The following is a 16,957-nucleotide window of genomic DNA, read 5'->3' on the forward strand; positions in this document are numbered from 1 at the left end:
AAGATGTAATTCTTTGTGAACTGAGAATATATGCTATTTTTGTAAAGGCCATTTGATGAAACAAAGTACAATTATTTAAAAATCCCTTTGTAGATTAAAAAGCTGAAAATCTGAATTATTTGATATTTTATTACACTTAACATGAACTGTCACATGTAAATGTGATGGAAATGGTATAGAAATATGACTTAACTTGTGAGTGTGAATCAGAAGAACTTTTTACGGCCGGGCGCACTGGCTCACGCCTGTAATCCCAGCACTTTGGGAGGCCGAGGTGGGCCGATCACGAGGTCAGGAGATCGAGACCATCCTGGCTAACACGGTGAAACCCCATCTCTACGAAAAATACAAATAATTAGCCGGGCCTGGTGGTGGGTGCCTGTAGTCCCAGCTACTCAGGAGGCTGAGGCAGGAAAATGTGAGCCCGGGAGGCGGAGCTTGCAGTGAGCCGAGATCGCGCCACTGCACTCCAGCCTGGCAACAGAGTGACACTCTGTCTCAAAAAAAAAAAAAAAAAAAAAAAAAAAAAAAGAGCTTTTTACTAACATACCTTTTTACTGACTGTCTCTGGCCTCATTCATATACTTCCCTTTGAACCTCAGTTTCCTCATCTGTGATCTGGGGGTTGAATAGACGTGACCTGAGTTTTTGTTCATCTCTAGATGTTATTGACTCTGTGATGTCAGATGTGCTGCAGACTGTCAGTGCCTGGAGTGTAAGAGTTTTATCACGGAGATGCGGTGTGATGTATTGGGTTCAAACCCTGGCTCTGCCTGTTATTGACCAGTCATTCTTTGGCATAATACCAACTTATTAATGCTCAGAGTCCTTCCATACAAAATAAGGACAACGTTAGCTATTTCACAGGTGACGTGAAATAACCTACGAAGTAAACAAAATCAGATATATAGGGTGCTTTGTAAATGTTAGCCTCTTAATCATTTCTGTTTCCACCTTTTTGCTTTCACGTTTTGTCCTATTTAGTGGTGCCTTGGACAGTTTGAATGAATGAAATGACCATGATGCTTGTCATGTACATCCTCATATTACAAACACTTAGTGAACACTTGCTATGTGCCGATGTTGTGCTAGGTCTGGGGATCCTAAGACTAGAGGCAGAGGCTTGCTCATACAAAGATTGGGTCACAGACACAGGCAGAGTATTTTAATAGAGCCAGACAGTCAGAGATGAGTAGAGATGGCAGCTCTCAGCGGGGCCGCTCCCTCAGTGCAGATTGCGGTTGGGGCTCACTCTTGTATATGATCACATACATCATTTCAGGTAGTCCTCTCAACCACCCTCTCAGCCTAGCAAGGCAGGCGCTATCAATCTCCCTTTTGTAGATTAAAAAGCTGAAGATCTGAATTGTTTGATATTTTATTACTTTTATTAATAAGATCCGTTCAGAATAAAACTTGCTGTCACAGATGTAATTGCAGCAAACACATGCAAAGATTTAGACGAAGTAAAAAAAAAACCTGTAGCAGATTTACGCATTTATATTTCATTCATCAGAGTCTCTTTTCTAAACATTATCACTTAGAGACCCATTCATTTCCTTCATTTATGCATTTGTCCAGCATTAATATGCTGTTTTGCAAGCACAGGGCTAGGTGGTGGGGGTTTGAAGATGAAAGCGGTAGCCTCTGCCTTGAGCAAGGAATTTGCAGTCCTGTGAGGTGATAGGCACTTGCGCCCATGATTATAGTGAGGAGTCGGGGCTGGCCCAGAGGTTGACAGAGGTATTTGAGGGAACACAAGGGAGAGGCCCCCTGGAGGGCTTAGATGAGGCCTTCTGGAAGAGGGGAGGGGACACATGAACTTAGTTGAACTTTATAGGTTTCAAAAGGGACAAGCGAAAGTAAAGGTGACATGGAGATACTTGAGGTGAAGAGAGTCTGGGAGACAGGAGAAAGCATGGCTCTCTGGGGCTATTGTCAGTGGTGACAAGGTACCATGTGGTGGGGATGTGGCTGCGGAGAAGTGGGGAGGCACCAGGTTATGAGGACGTTTGGCCAACACCCCTCCTTCAGCAAGAAACAAGTTCCCATACACACTTTATAGTTCACATCTGTTGAAGTCTACCTCACATTTAACTAGTAAACAAGACTTGTATCTTATTTATTTCCATTTCCTCTCGAACCCATCTCATTTGCTGCCTGTGGCTAGTCTGGGTTTATAGTCCACCTTAGCAGTTGGTTAGAGGCTGTTATTAGTATAACCAACCTTAAATAATTTGATTTTCAGGTTGGGTAAGTCACAATATCTCCTGTGGGCTTGATAGTCGAGCTACACATTTATTTAAAAATTGGTTTCTTCACATTATATTTGAAAGCAGTGCTACTCACTCATCTGTAAACTATTAGGCTATGTGTATAAAAGTATCTCATCTGACTTTCATCTACAGAGTTCTGAGGATCCGTTTCAGGTCCTTGCGGATATTCCAGATCTCTATGAAGTCTATTGTCTTATTTTATTAGCTTTCTCTTTAGGACAATCCTATACTGAACTGTGTATTTAAAGGAGAAGAGAAACCGTAAAATAAATTGTAAAGATACACTCAGGCTTTCTTCCTCCTTGGCAAATTTTCAGGTGTTCTTGTTTGTTTGTTTATTTATTTGTTTTTATTTTAAACAGGAGATTTAAACTGGGTCTGGTGTGGCCTGCAGTAGATAACGTATTGTTTGGCCCATGAGTTATAAATCTAGAGATTTCGCACAAAATATGGCTTCTTTAAAAAATCAAAAGATATGATGCTGTGGCTCTTAGGGGCTTTCTGTGGGGCTAAGGCACATTCACTCCCGGGTTCCTCATGGTCCCTGGGGCACCTACTTCACTCATCAGGATTCCCTGCCACACCCCCAACACATTTGCCTTCGAGTCTACAGCTTGGACTTAACCTTTTCCCATTAAAAAACTGGGTGAATGCCAATCAGCGGGTACAAAATGTAACCCTCTTAGCGCAGAAGTTTTAAAACAAGGCATGGACTTAATAACTCAACAAGGAAGCCGATACTTTTAGAGAGGCTTTGCAGGTTAGTGATAAAATACATTTCCTGAGTGGTTTTACACATTACCATGGAAGGAAAACAAGGCAACCACAAATGTTAGGCTAAGTAAAATTTATCAAATCAGTGATCATCCAGAAAATTTTCCTTTATCATTGCACTTACTTTTTATCATGACTGTCTCAGAACTGTTTTTTGGTGAGAATATGAGAAACACAAAAATGAAGAAGTAATTTTTTCACTCTCTAACAATCAGAAATCACCATTGGGGTTTTCTTATATTTTTGGGGGGTTTCCTCTGGCACCCACTTTCCTGAGCTTGGTTGGAAGTGCTAGTTTTTCCTGGTGTTAATTATTAATGTGACCTGTTTATGTACCAGTTATCCGGCTAACCATTAATATCTGTTTACTCATTGATGACCTTTGCAATTGCGTACCTAGCTCCTGGCTGTAAATGTCAACTTTTTGTTTTTATATGCTAAATGTTTTCTCTATATCTACTGAGTACCTGAAACAACTCCTTAACAAGGTAAAATATTATCAAGCAACACAAATATAACCTTTATGAATATGAAAAGGAAGACAATTACTATTTTTTTTGTCAGGCAACAGAACTTTCCTGTTTGGAATGAGCAAGATATGCACACAAATGGCAAATGCAAAGGATCCCTGAGGGGAAAAAAAAAAAAAAAAAAAAAAATTGGCAAGAAAAAATGTTCTTCTGCTTCTCTGCTTAGTTTGGAGAGGCGGGGTCGGGGTGGGGGCGGGGACAAGGAAAGGACTCTGACCTAATCCTGGGGAATGAAACCCAATTTTACTTTTTCAAAATGTCAGTGTTAAGCACTTGCACATTCAAGCAGCCCTGCAGGATTTATCTCTAGCTACCCAGTCAGTCTACATTAACCCCAACACGAGCAAGACATTTCCATTCCACACAATTGTAATGGCTAAAGCTGAGATTAAGCAATGCAGCTTGGATTAGGGCTGCAACTGGTGACCTTAATTTTACCCATCATTGGAGCCTGTGTACATTTGACTCTTCTTAATTGCATTTGCCTAATTTAAACAGACAATAGTAGCCCAAGACATGTGTTTTCACCCCCAAATAATAAAAAAGGAAGAAGAGCGTTTTCCTAGAAATTAACCACAGGACAGTCTTATTATGTCTGCTGCTTGGGTAACAAAAGCAGCTGTTTTCTTTTTCTTGCCCCATTAACATACCAGCACTGGGAAGGACCCATTGAAATATTATCATCTTTGTATAACAATACAAACTTTAAAGTCTCACAGTGCTTCTTTAACGAAATATTTTAAAATATTAATATCATCCCAGCCATAAATTACCATGATGGCATTCATAGAGATTAAAGTTTTGAGATACACTTTAGGTGTACATTCACATTTTCTTATTCATCGAGTTCTAACTTCAGTAAAATTCGTTTTTTTAGATAGAGCTCTGAACACTTGCTGTGACTGTCACTTCGTGTTGAATTTATCATATAGAATTTAAGGCGGAAGACTGGGGAGCAATCTGTCACAAACGATTGTATTCATAATCGTTGAGGGTTGGGATGGGGGCTGGGAGGAGACAAGCATCCTAGGGCCGCTCTTGTCGCCTGCACCATTCATTCGGCTCCGGTGGCAGTGGCGAGGGGATTTGCGTAGGCTGAGTGTGTAATGTATTTCCTTCAAGCCTGCCTTGATGGCTCTGTCTTCGCTGTACTTCATGCACATAAATGCCTCTCAGGTTTTCTCAGCTAAATGATAACTCAGCTTGTCTTTTCCGGTGAATTCGGTAATAAATAGATATATGGGCTAGACGTGGGGTGTTCCGACTTAGTTAGATCCTCTCATGTCCTGGAATAGACAAGTGGACTCAATCATTGTGCTAGCAACAAGATACATACTTTCTGGGGAAGCATGGGGTTTTATGCTAAGTTTACAATGACATGAACTGAAAAGCAATTCAAAGTCAAGGTTAGTATTGCAACCTCACGTCTGTCTAGGGCATCTAGAGGGGAAAACGGTCAAAATGCAACATTATTTTCTTTGAAAATTGAACATCTATTAGGGGATTTTGAAATGATAGAGAAGTAGAACAGTTGAGTTGCTTCTTGAACTCATTTAACGTGTACATTTTACTCTGGGAACTAAGTATTTTCCCAAGACTGCTATTCAGCGATGCATTTTTTTCCTCTGATGTGCCAGGCATTTCTTCACAACCTCTGGATGTTGGAAGTCAAGTACTCTTAATAGCTTGCAGATCTATATCTGGGTATCAAAATCACAGGCTTTTGAACTTTGCCAATCAGAATCCCACATTTACATTTCCTTTTTATGTCACATGCTCAATGAGCTTAATTGACACATGGAAAATTTCCTGTATACATCTTACTCAAGGCAACACTGGAAATTTGGGTTTATGGAATGTGTCGGCAGCCCTGAATGCTCTTGGCTTCTTCGCTGCTGGCTTGGTCTGTGGCCCAGAATGATGCAAGTTATGCGTAGCTCAGAACTCTCAAATTAGCTGCTGGGGCAGTATTAGGAGTGTGTTCAGGCTCAAGAGCCATTTTTGAGGGCTGGAAGAGGGAGGGGGAGGCTCTGGCCCACTCCCCACTGTGAGGCAGTGGAGGTTACTGTTGTTTGTGAAGACTCGGGCCATTAACTACTGCAGGAAATCTGCCCTCATTCCCAGCCTGCAGTATGGCTAGGGGCCTCATCCTAGGCCCCTGTGGGATCCTGGGATTATTCTATTTGTAGCACTTATCATATTGCACTAAAGATCTTCTCATGGGTCTCTCCTCCAACCAGACAGGGGATGCATTGAGAGACAGGACTCAGCACCCAGCACTGTGTCTGACCTACAGAGATACTCAGTAAAGGCAGCCTAGGTGCTGGGTAGGCTGTAGGACTAAGCAGGATTGGACATGGAGATGACAATGATAATAGCAGCTCCTAATTATGGAACAGGTACTCAGTGATCATAAATGCTAGCCTAGGTGATTCCTTATACTCATTTTACAGATGAGAAAAGTAAATAGGATGTAGCAAGGTCAGGTAGTTTTCACAGGGTAAATTAGGAAGCCAGAGAACTGAAAGGGGAACTGGGGAATTCCAGGCTATTCCTTATACTCTGAACATACACACCGCTGATTTATCTGAAGAAAGATAATATTTCCATGATCAAAATACAATTGAACAGCAGTTACAGAGCTAGTGAAGCCTAGAAAGAGTCCAGGCCTTGCTGTGGTTTCACTTCCAGTGGCACTCAGAAGGGTCTGTGTTTTCAGTTTCTGTATTATTTTTTGGCCTATGCAGTGTTTCATTCTTAGCATTTTGCAATAAATTGGTGGACTGTCAATATTTCTATGTATCTGGCTTTACCATGTCCTAGTTCTGTGATCTTGGAAAATTTACTTCTGTGCTCCTGTGTCCTCTGCTGTGAATGTGGGGATGGAGGGTTGTCTTGAGGAGTGACCATTCTAATATTTGCCAAGATCCTAGAATGGTGCTTAGCACATTCTGAGTGGGCAGCAAACATTAGATGTTCTGATTTTTAGTTTTAGCTGTCCCTGTCTCTTCTGCTTGCTACTGTCCCTACCTACCTGAGCTTCCCTCTTGTGTCTCTGCTGCCCGCAAGTGTGTTGGGTGCTGGGAACATTGGCTGGAGCGTTTGCTGCATCTGTTAGCCTGCGATTAGGGGCCAGTGGTCCACGCTCACCTGACAGCCATCCTCACTGAGAAATAGCCACTTCTGCAGGGGCTGCCATGGATTGAGGCCTGTCTCTGTAAGTGGCCTGCTTCTCTGGCCTTCGCCCCCTTTCTATCTATCAAAATCTCTCTCTGTCTCCCTGACTCTCTCCCTCCTCTCAAAGGCCCGAGCTTCTGCCCTCTTCCTCCCTGCTGGCATTATCTCCTCCCACAGCTTGAGCTTTGAGGAAACAAAAGCCAGGTGTCTTGGCTTTGGACTTTTAAAACAAACCTCCCTTGAGGCAGGGGAACAGAGAGGCCTGGCTTCCTTTGTAGAGCAGAGGGCAAATGCTGAGATAAAAACACAAATTAATATATCAGTAAATTATCCTGCCCCACTGACATACTCTCTAATCAGAAAGACAGTGAAAACACGGGAGGATGCCAGGAAAGAATCCAGGGGAGGAAGGAGGAGCCACAAAGTCAGCAGCAGCCCAAGGAGAACAGCCCCTCAGGAGGCTGCAAAGGCTGAACTTTTCCCCTGACATTTTACTGGATGTGCAGGGAGCACCAGCTTGCACCACTGTGGGGTGACAGGAAGAGACAGACAACAGCAAGAGATGAAGAATGGAGGAACCAAGGAAGAAAACCGAGGCAGGGGCAGAGAGGCAGGGCTAATAACCATGTGGGCTAAGATCTCACTCCTTTGGACTCATAATCATCACAGTGACCTTCCTTAGTGGCCATACTCACTACAGAAGTCACCCCATTTTAAAGACAAGGGGCTGGGCGTGGTGGCTCACACCTGTAATCTCAGCACTTTGGGAGGCCAAGACAGGTGGATCACCTGAGGTCAGGAGATGGAGACCAGCCTGACCAACATGGAGAAACTCCATCTCTACTAAAAATACAAAATTAGCTGGAGGTGGTGGTACATGTCTGTAATCCCAGCTACTCAGGAGGCTGAGGCAGATCGCTTGAACCTGGTAGGCGGAGGTTGCAATGAGTGGAGATTGTGCCATTGCAATCCACCCTGGGCAACAACAGTGAAACTCTGCCTCAAAAAAAAAAAAAAAAAAAAAAAAAAAACAAAAGATAAGGAAAAAGGAAGTCCAAGATAAGTGGACTTTCCCAATTTCCTGCACCTGCTAAATGATGGAGTCAGGTTTTCAGCCAGAATGTGGAGAATGGTGATCATGCTCTTAACCACTTTGCTATTAGTACAGCCAAGTCTGTGATCTGATCAAACTGGAGAACTCAGTTCATATATGTAAAGATAAACAAAAACCTGGTAGAACCAGAAGAAATTGAGACCATAAAAGAGAATGAGCCAGAAGTGGTGGTGTGAGCCTGTAGTCTCAGTTACTTGGGAAGCTTAGGCCGGAGGATCTCTTGAGCCCAGGAGGTCGAGACTGCAGTCATCACACCACTGCACTCCAGTCTGGGTGACAAAATGAGACCTCATCTCTAGGAAGATAAAAAAAAGAGAATGAAGTTCTACTCCCAGGACTTCAAATATGAATGAAATTTTCAAGTGAAAGAGTAAAATTGTCACATCCACCACCTGGTGAAGAGCTTGCACAAACATGGCCTCATTGGCTCCACTCAACCCCGTGGGACAAATCAGGGCTTATTGCCCTTTTATAGATGTGAAAACTGAGGTTCAAAAAAATTAAGTGACTGAGCCAAGTAAATAAGAGGCAGAGTTTAAGATGGAACACAGTTCTACTGACTCAAAATCCAATGTTGATGGCATGGAGGACATTATTTGTCAGGGGGGCTCATAGTCCTATACTCAAGGGTTGCCAGGGAAGAGGAATGAACTAATATCTCTTTTCCCCATGAATGCTGGTGGGTTCACTTAGGAGAAATGCATGTTGAAGGTCAACTAGTGGGGTTGTACAGATGGGAAAAGAGGGATTTTCAGGTGGCTTTCAGCTGATGCATTTGATTTGTCAGGAAAGGAGAGGTAGTTGGGATTCATGATGTGAAAGAAATATGCAGGAAGGGAGCAAGAGTAGCAAAAATTGCAAAGCTATGAGATAGAGAGGAAATGCAGGAAGGATTTCAAAGCAGAGTATAGGCAAAGAATGCCTGGCATACAATCTGGAGAGGAAAAAGATGGGGAAAGGAAGTAGGAAGTGAAAACTGAGGGAAGTGGAAAAGAAAGTGAACATGTGGATGATTTGGAAGCTGTCCTCAAAAAGTAGAAATGTGGCCTGGAATCTGTACAACACAAACTGAAGGGAATATAATGTTTGGGATAGGAGAGGAAACACCTGCTTAAGAAGGGTGTTTGAAAAGTCAGAGCCACACCCAGACCAGAAGATTCAGGCAGACTGATGGACATCATTATGATGAGAAAAACAAAACAAAACAATATCTGTAAGTTTCAGCCAAAATAAAAGAAAAAATGTGGAGTGAGGAAAGGAAGAACAACCACAAAATCAATGTTCTTTCTAGAACTTGCTAGAATCACAATAGAAATATTGAAGCATTATTAGACCAGTATTTTCTAAACATATCTGAGGATAGCACCTCCTCTTACTTTTTATTTTTTTAAAAAATTTTTTGAGACAGGGTCTTGCTCTGTCACCCAGGCTGGAGTACAGTGGCACGATCATGGCTCACTGCAGTCTCGACCTCCTGGGCTCAAGTGATCCTCCCACCTCAGCTCCCTGACTAACTGGGATCACAGGTGCATGCCACCACACCCATCTGATTTTTCTGATTTTTAGTATACAGGGGGTCTCACTATGCCACCCAGGCTGGTCTAGAACTCCTGGGCTCAGGCAGTCCTCCTGCATTGGCCTCTCAAAGTGTTGGGATTACAGGTGTGAGCCACCATTCCCAGTCCTCTTTTTTATTTTTAAAAATCCTTCTTTAATATCTTGTGGAACTATAATTTTAGGAACATAGTTTATAAAATGCTAACTTGGTAGCATTAAGGTGGACTTTTCCACCCCTGAATTCCCTCCTCCCAAATTGTAATCCTTTTTGGTTTTTGAATGATGGCTAATAACTCTTCTGATTCTTGGTGCTTTCACCGTGCCTGCCTATACGCTACCTCTGTTAGGCTATGAGCTGGAAACCCAGGCTTGTTAGAATTTTGCATAAATAAGCATCATAGGATTTTGAGCATTGGCTTTAGAGACTCTCCTATGATCAAATATATGAGCTTGGCACCCTGAAGCTTTTGCAGCTATTTTGACTGCCCGCAGAATTTTTCTTGCTTACTTACTTGTTTCTTAGCTTCCATTCAGAAGGTAGAACTTTCCAGCTAATTGACCTCCAAATAGTTGAAGCGTGATTGTATTATTGCTACTAATAATATTGGCATTGCATAAAAGCAACAGAACCAGTCTGCAGATTATACACTGCAGAGGCCCTTTAAAGAAACAGTTAATCCAGAGATTAGGCTGCATATTTTGAGGACTTTTTCAAATTTTTGTCATGCACACACACTCATCTGATGCTTGCAACAGTGTTGAGCATATTGTTTGTGAAGTGGTAGTGAACCTCAGTACGAGAAATACATGACCACCTACTGGTGGGGTTACAAAGGCAGAAATTCAGCTATAATCAAACAAACAAATGCATTCTTCTTTCTACACATTCATGAGACAAGAGTGTAAACTCACTTGTGGAATTTACAGTTTTCCACAAGTGGATTTGGTGGAGGCATCTGACTGGGTCTGTTTCTATGTCTTTCACTGTATGCATCTCTTATCATAAAATTTAAACAAAGAAATGACAGTTGGCCTCTTGCCATGGAATTAGATTCCATTATAGAATAAGTTCTTGTCACTAGTCCCAATGGTTATACCCAAGATGTCTTTTTGGATACATTTAAGGTAGATATTTCAGGGTCCAATCAGATACATCAAAGGAAAATAAATGTTAACATAAAAATGGACAAAGGAAGGGAAATAATGATGCTGCTTTGTGCAACTTTTAGAATAGTTTGTTTCATGCCAGACATTACCTTTACCCTGTCTGCCCCATTTATCATAAAAATTTTACTTTGAAAATGTTATTTTAGAAGGAAATTTTGTTGTGACAAGACTTAAATGTAGGAGGTGAAAGAATTAGATAGTGAACATCCAGGTATCCACCACCCACTTTTGACAATGAACATTTTACTTCTCTTGCTTTTTCACATCTCTTGCCATCTGTCCTTCCCTCCACCCAATCATCCAACCATCTTGATTTTCCGATGCATTTCAAATGAGTTGCGCGCCTTGACACCGTTACCACTAAACTTTTCAGTATGCAGATCATTAACTAGAATGCAATATTTACTTTCAAGATTTGTTTTTGAGGTGGATACAGTATAATGTTCAAACTATGTACATTTTGGTGGATTTTGGCAAATATACACAACTATGTAACCCAAACAACTCTCAAGATCTGGGATGCTTCTAGCATCCCAAATTTTTCTCTCATGCCCATTCCACCAATCCTTGCCCCATTTTCCCAAAGACAACCATTATTCTGATATATAATTTTTCACCCTAGATTAATTTTACCCATTTTAGGATTTCCTGTAGATACAATTATGCAGTGAGAAAAAGACATGCAGGGCTTTTTCACTCAGAATAGTGGTTTGGAGATTCATTATGTTGTTGTGTGTCCCTACTGTAGTTTGTTCCTTTTTATTGTTGAGTAGTATTCCATCGTAGCCATATACCACTGAGAAGAATTTTAAGAGAGATAGAATAGGCACCAAAGAATGCCAGAGGAGAGTTTCTGGGATAATGAGATGGTGGTGGTTGGGGGGAGGTATTTTACTATAAAAAAGAGCACTTTTAGGAAAGGACATGAGAACCACCTTCTACTATTTAAGGCAAGAATCAGCACACATTCTAGCAATGGGCCAGATAGTAAATATTTTAGGCTTTACTGGGCCATGTGGTCTTCTTTCAAGTACTTAATTCCGACCTTATAGTAAAGTAAAAGCAGCCACAGACAATATGTAAGTGAAGTATGATTGTGTTCCAATAAGACTTCATTTATAGACACAGAGATTTAAATTTCATGTGATTTTCATGTGTCACAAAATATTATTCTTCTTTTGATATTTTTCCCAACCATTTGAAAACTTGAAATCCGTTCTTAGCTCATGGCCCATATAAAAACAGATGGTGGGCCAGATTTGGCCTACAAGCCATAGTTTGTCAATCTTTGATAAAAAAGCAGTGTCAAATGGAAGAAGGAATAATTATTCTGTTTAGAACTAGTGGGTAATATGAAGACTAAAGGAGGCAGCTTTCTCTCAGAAAACTGAAGATCTTTCTATTAATTAAAGTAGTGTTGAAATGGATTCTAATTCCCTACTTTGTCTCTGTCCCTTGCCCCTATTGGTAGCATAGGATTAGCAGGACAGGCTATAGGGCTAGTCTGTTTAGTGCAATTGTTCGGCTCTTCTCAGTCTAACTGTGTGACCTCTGGCAAGTTAGTTAACTCTTTTCTGTTTCCATTGATTCATCTATCAAATAAGAGCAATAATAGATCCTGCCTCCTAGAGGCATTTTCAAGATTCAATAAGTTAAGTGTCTATGAAGTCCTAGGAAAAGTGCTGATTCACAATCAGTTCTCAATATACTTAGGATAGTGTCTCGCACACAGTAAGTGTGAAATATGTGTTTATTATTATCATTACTGTTGTTATTGCTTTAATCATTGGGAAGTTGGATAGGCATGTGTGAGAATTTTGTTGAAGGAATTCCTACTTTTTTTTTTTTTTTTTTTTGAGGCGGAGTCTCGCTCTGTCGCCCGGACTGGAGTGCAGTGGCCGGATCTCAGCTCACTGCAAGCTCCGCCTCCCGGGTTTTTTATGCCATTCTCCTGCCTCAGCCTCCGGAGTAGCTGGGACTACAGGCGCCCGCCACATCGCCCGGCTAGTTTTTGTATTTTTAGTAGAGACGGGGTTTCACCGTGTTAGCCAGGATGGTCTCGATCTCCTGACCTCGTGATCCGCCCGTCTCGGCCTCCCAAAGTGCTGGGAATTCCTACTTTTCAGAGTAGGCTGGACTAATAGATGCTTAAGTTGCTTTCCTGTCCTAATTATCAGCATTCTCTTCAATTTAGTGCCTGATACTTTGACCCTGAGGCTTAACTGTTATTGAAATCTGAGAAGAAATAACATAACATTCTAGTCATTAATATTAGCATAGCCTACATAATAAGGTAAAAGTACAGTTGGGCCTCCATATCCCTGGGTTCTGCATCTGCAGCTTCGAGTAACCACAGATTAAAAATAATTGTAAAAAAAAAAAAAAAAAAAAAAGAAGTAATAATACAGCAATAAAATGAATACAAATAAAAATACAGTATGATAACCATTTACATAGCACTTACATTGTATTAAGTATTGTAAGTAATCTAGAGATGATTTAAAGTATACAGGAGGATATGAGTAGGTTATATGCAAATACTATACCATCTTATATAAGAGACTTGAGCATCTGCAGATTTTGGCATTGAAGGGGGTTCTGGAACCAATCTCCTGCAGATACAGAGCAATGGCTGGGTATTTTGTTTCTGCTTGATCTCTCCTTGCCCTGGATCTTGGACCTACCTCTCAGTAGATCTGATTAATTATAAGGCCTCATGTGGATGCTGACTAGTTGTAATGCTACATATGAGAAAGTGAGAGGAGCAGGGATCTTTGCTTTGTAAAGGGAAATGTGTCAAAGCATCAAGCAAGCATTAATTTTTCCTAAGAGCTTTATTCACATATTGGGCAATGCTGAATAACCGGATAGTTGTGCGAATATTAATGCAATTATGTCTGGATGTCCTGTGATGTTGTGGGACTGGTGCTCCAAGTCCATTATGACTACTGCTGCCTGTTGAGAACAGGGGAATTCAAGTAGAGTTGACTGTGGTGGATCTCCATTTGCAACCCCTCATCCCCCAGTTATAGCACTTATACTATATTGTTGTCTTTGTTTACTTGGTCTACGAAATGTATTTTCCCAAGCCTGATTATTTATCTTATTTTTCTCTGTTAGCTGGCTGGAATGATGGCCCCTGTTTCTAGGTGTGTTAAGCACGATATAAAATCACAAAATGGTACTAGCAGAGACCTGTGGGATTATTTATGTCAACATTTCCGTTTTCCACATGAGAAAACCAAGGCACAGATAAGAGAAACTTCATGCTTCTGGTCCAGTGCTCTTTGTATTATGCCAGATTCATCTTCGACTGTAAGCAGGATCGGATGTGGGGCGTGTTGCTGAAGGTGGCAGGAGGGCCAGATGGAGGCAAGCCCCATCTTCATGCCTACAATGTAGAGTTTTGGCATTATTTCCAAATAAATACATATAATAACTGGAATACTACCTCTATTATATTGAACACTCTCAGAAAACACTGTAAATATCAAATAATAAAGCCTAATTCATTAAAAAATCCTGTTAGGGAATGTCTTTATTATTTCACATATTGGAATCTCAAATGGTGGCATTGGTCTCAGTCTTTCTGTAACTCGCAAAAGCCCTGCTGATGAGAAAGTGATACCAAAGTATTTACATGGGTGCTTAAACATTTAGACATCCATGTGAACAGACAATTCCAGGAAGAATTGCTGTTAGGACACAGAGCAACATCAAGGCAGGCCTTGATTGATCCTAGATGATAAGTTAAAAAAAAGGTCAACACGGACGTGAAGAAAGAATAATAGAAGGGAAGAAATGCTAGATAGTGAAAAGGGAAAGAAAAGAAAGGAGGTAGTGTACCCTGGCAGTTCCCATGAAGTTAAGGTGGCAGGGGAAATGCAAAGCTCTCTGATGGGGCTGAGTCTCCTAGTCTTCTGATGAAAGTAGAAATGGGGACTTTCCCCATTAACCCCCACGTGACTTAATGTAGCCTGTTCAATAGTCTCATGTGTTTTTTGAAGCGTAAAGGATTTGAGTTGACTCTTACTATTTTCTAGCTTGACTCAAAGATGGTTTACAGCACAGGAAGTTCCAAGGTTTCACATAAACAATGTCATGAGAGTTATTAATTTTTGGAGTTAAGATTATTGCCTCCTAACTGACTTTCTGAACTTTTTGGATTTAGTAACTACTGCTTTGAAGGCAAATATTTGCTTTCCATATTAAAAAACTCCACTTTTTAGAGTATGTAAAATGACACACTAACATGAACTAAATTCATAATGAAGCCGAATTCTTTTAAAAAGTATTTTATCTATAAAATTAGAAAACCATTTCACCCTTTTGTGTAAAATACCTATGCTAATGCCTTGCTCACTCAATTTTTTTTTAAAAAAAATCAATTTTAAGGAGAATAAAGAATTCTGCTGCAAAAACAAGTTGAAAGTCTAAAACTTGTTTATCGCAGTAGAGGCTCCAAGATCACACATGTCCATTAGAGGTATTCAGTGCAGGGTCACTGGAGGGTCGGCAAGAGACAGCCAATTAGATGTCTGTTTTTCCTTTTAAAGTCCTGTCTGTTTCCTTCACTCTCTTCAAAACACCCTAAGTAGAAGTATATATCATGAGGTCAAAGCAAAAAAAAAAAAAAAAAAAAGAGCCTTAGAACAGTGGGAGTTGTATTATCCAATAGTCATATGCATTTTAAATACCCATCATTATCAAGAGGAAAAACGAAGCCCGGTGTCTGATAAGAGGATGTGCTACAAAGTAGAATACTATTCTATTCTGTCTAAACTTAGGCAGGAAAGGCTACTGAATACAATCCTTGGTTTTTCACCGTGGGAGATAGACGACTTCAAAGTTGTAGCAAAACTATTTGTTTAGAGTGGGGAGGATCAAGACTTTCTGGTATTTACAGTGAAAAAACAACAACAACCCAGCCTATCTTTTAGAAAAGGAATGCATGGTTAAATTGGCTCAGCTTGTCCTTAGCAACCTGAACTCGGAGGCCACATTTTTTCCTCTCTAAGAAGCAAGTGGGAACTTGAAAAGTATGTAGCATGTCATGAAAAGGGAGCAGTGAACTTTGCCCAGGTCTGCAGCCAGCACTGAAATCTGAACCTTCTGTAGTCCCTGGACTGGTGTCCCACCTCCCTGCCCCCCAACCTTCCTTTTTAATCCCTCTGCATAGAGCGCTTTAGCAAGCTACCTAGGACTGGAAGCAGAGCAGTTGTGACTTCTAAGAGAAAACCTGTTCTCTAAGTATTTCTGATGCCATTAAGAAGGAAATGCTAATGACACACACACACACACACAAATCCCACTAAACCCAACTTTATAATTATGATTATGATATTCAACCTTATTTTTTATAATATATATGGAGAAAATATAGAAAGATTTTGTTTTGTTGTATTCATTTTAAAGATAGCTTGAGAAGTTTTGGAGGTACCCTATCTAGAGATTATCACTGCCTGGAAAGATTTTTCTTACCTTGTTGGCGGGGAACATCATTAAAAGCCCTGCATTTAGGCAGCTTGCAGTATGAATCTTTTCACAACAGTAAGTTACTTGGTAACTTGAGCTGCACTCGTTCCTGAAATTCTTTCACATAATTGAAGATTAACTTGATTCCCCGGATTGTTGAAGGTGGTTGACAGTGTGGGGCTGGGGTAGGTAGAAATAGATTATTCAAATTACAAAGAAGTAGGTGTACCCTAAGTGACTGCTCCATTACTGATCATGATGGTTTGCCTTCCTAAGTATTCATCAAGCTTGGTGCTGCAGGATCGTGGGGGGAGGGAGGAGAGTGCACCGCCAATGTTCAGAAAGCAGGTGAACCTCAGAGAAACTTAAATATTTTGTAAAGAGACTTATATGTAGTAATGGCTACTCCAGAATCCATTAACGCCCAAACAGGCTGACTCAAGGGTTCTGGCTTTCTCAAGTGGCTAATGTAAACAATATGAAAGTCAATAGTCGGGGACATTCCAAGATAGTATTAACACGATTGATTTATTGATGGTTGCACAATGGGAGGTTATCTTTTGTTAATTGACTCAGTAAATAAGCTCCCAGGCGTCAGTGCATAGGGGGAAAAGCAACCAGTGGAGGAAAAGGTGAGGCACCTGGATTATAATTTTTTTCCACTCCCAGCCTGTCTTAGTAAATTCTGTACCACTTCCTCTGCCGACCTCAAACACAGCTTGGCAATTTTAATTTCGGCCAAAACTCTGCATCCATGTTTCATGAGGGGAAGACTCAAGGGTAGTATGTTCCTGTCAATCAAACTCCTTCTTTCCCTTTCTTTCTCCTTCCTTCCTTCCTTCTTCCCTTCCTTCCTTCCTTCTTTCCTTCCCTCCTTCCCTCCTTCC

The sequence above is a fragment of the Piliocolobus tephrosceles genome, chromosome 6 (assembly GCF_002776525.5).
Source record: "Piliocolobus tephrosceles isolate RC106 chromosome 6, ASM277652v3, whole genome shotgun sequence".
NCBI lineage: Eukaryota > Metazoa > Chordata > Mammalia > Primates > Cercopithecidae > Piliocolobus > Piliocolobus tephrosceles.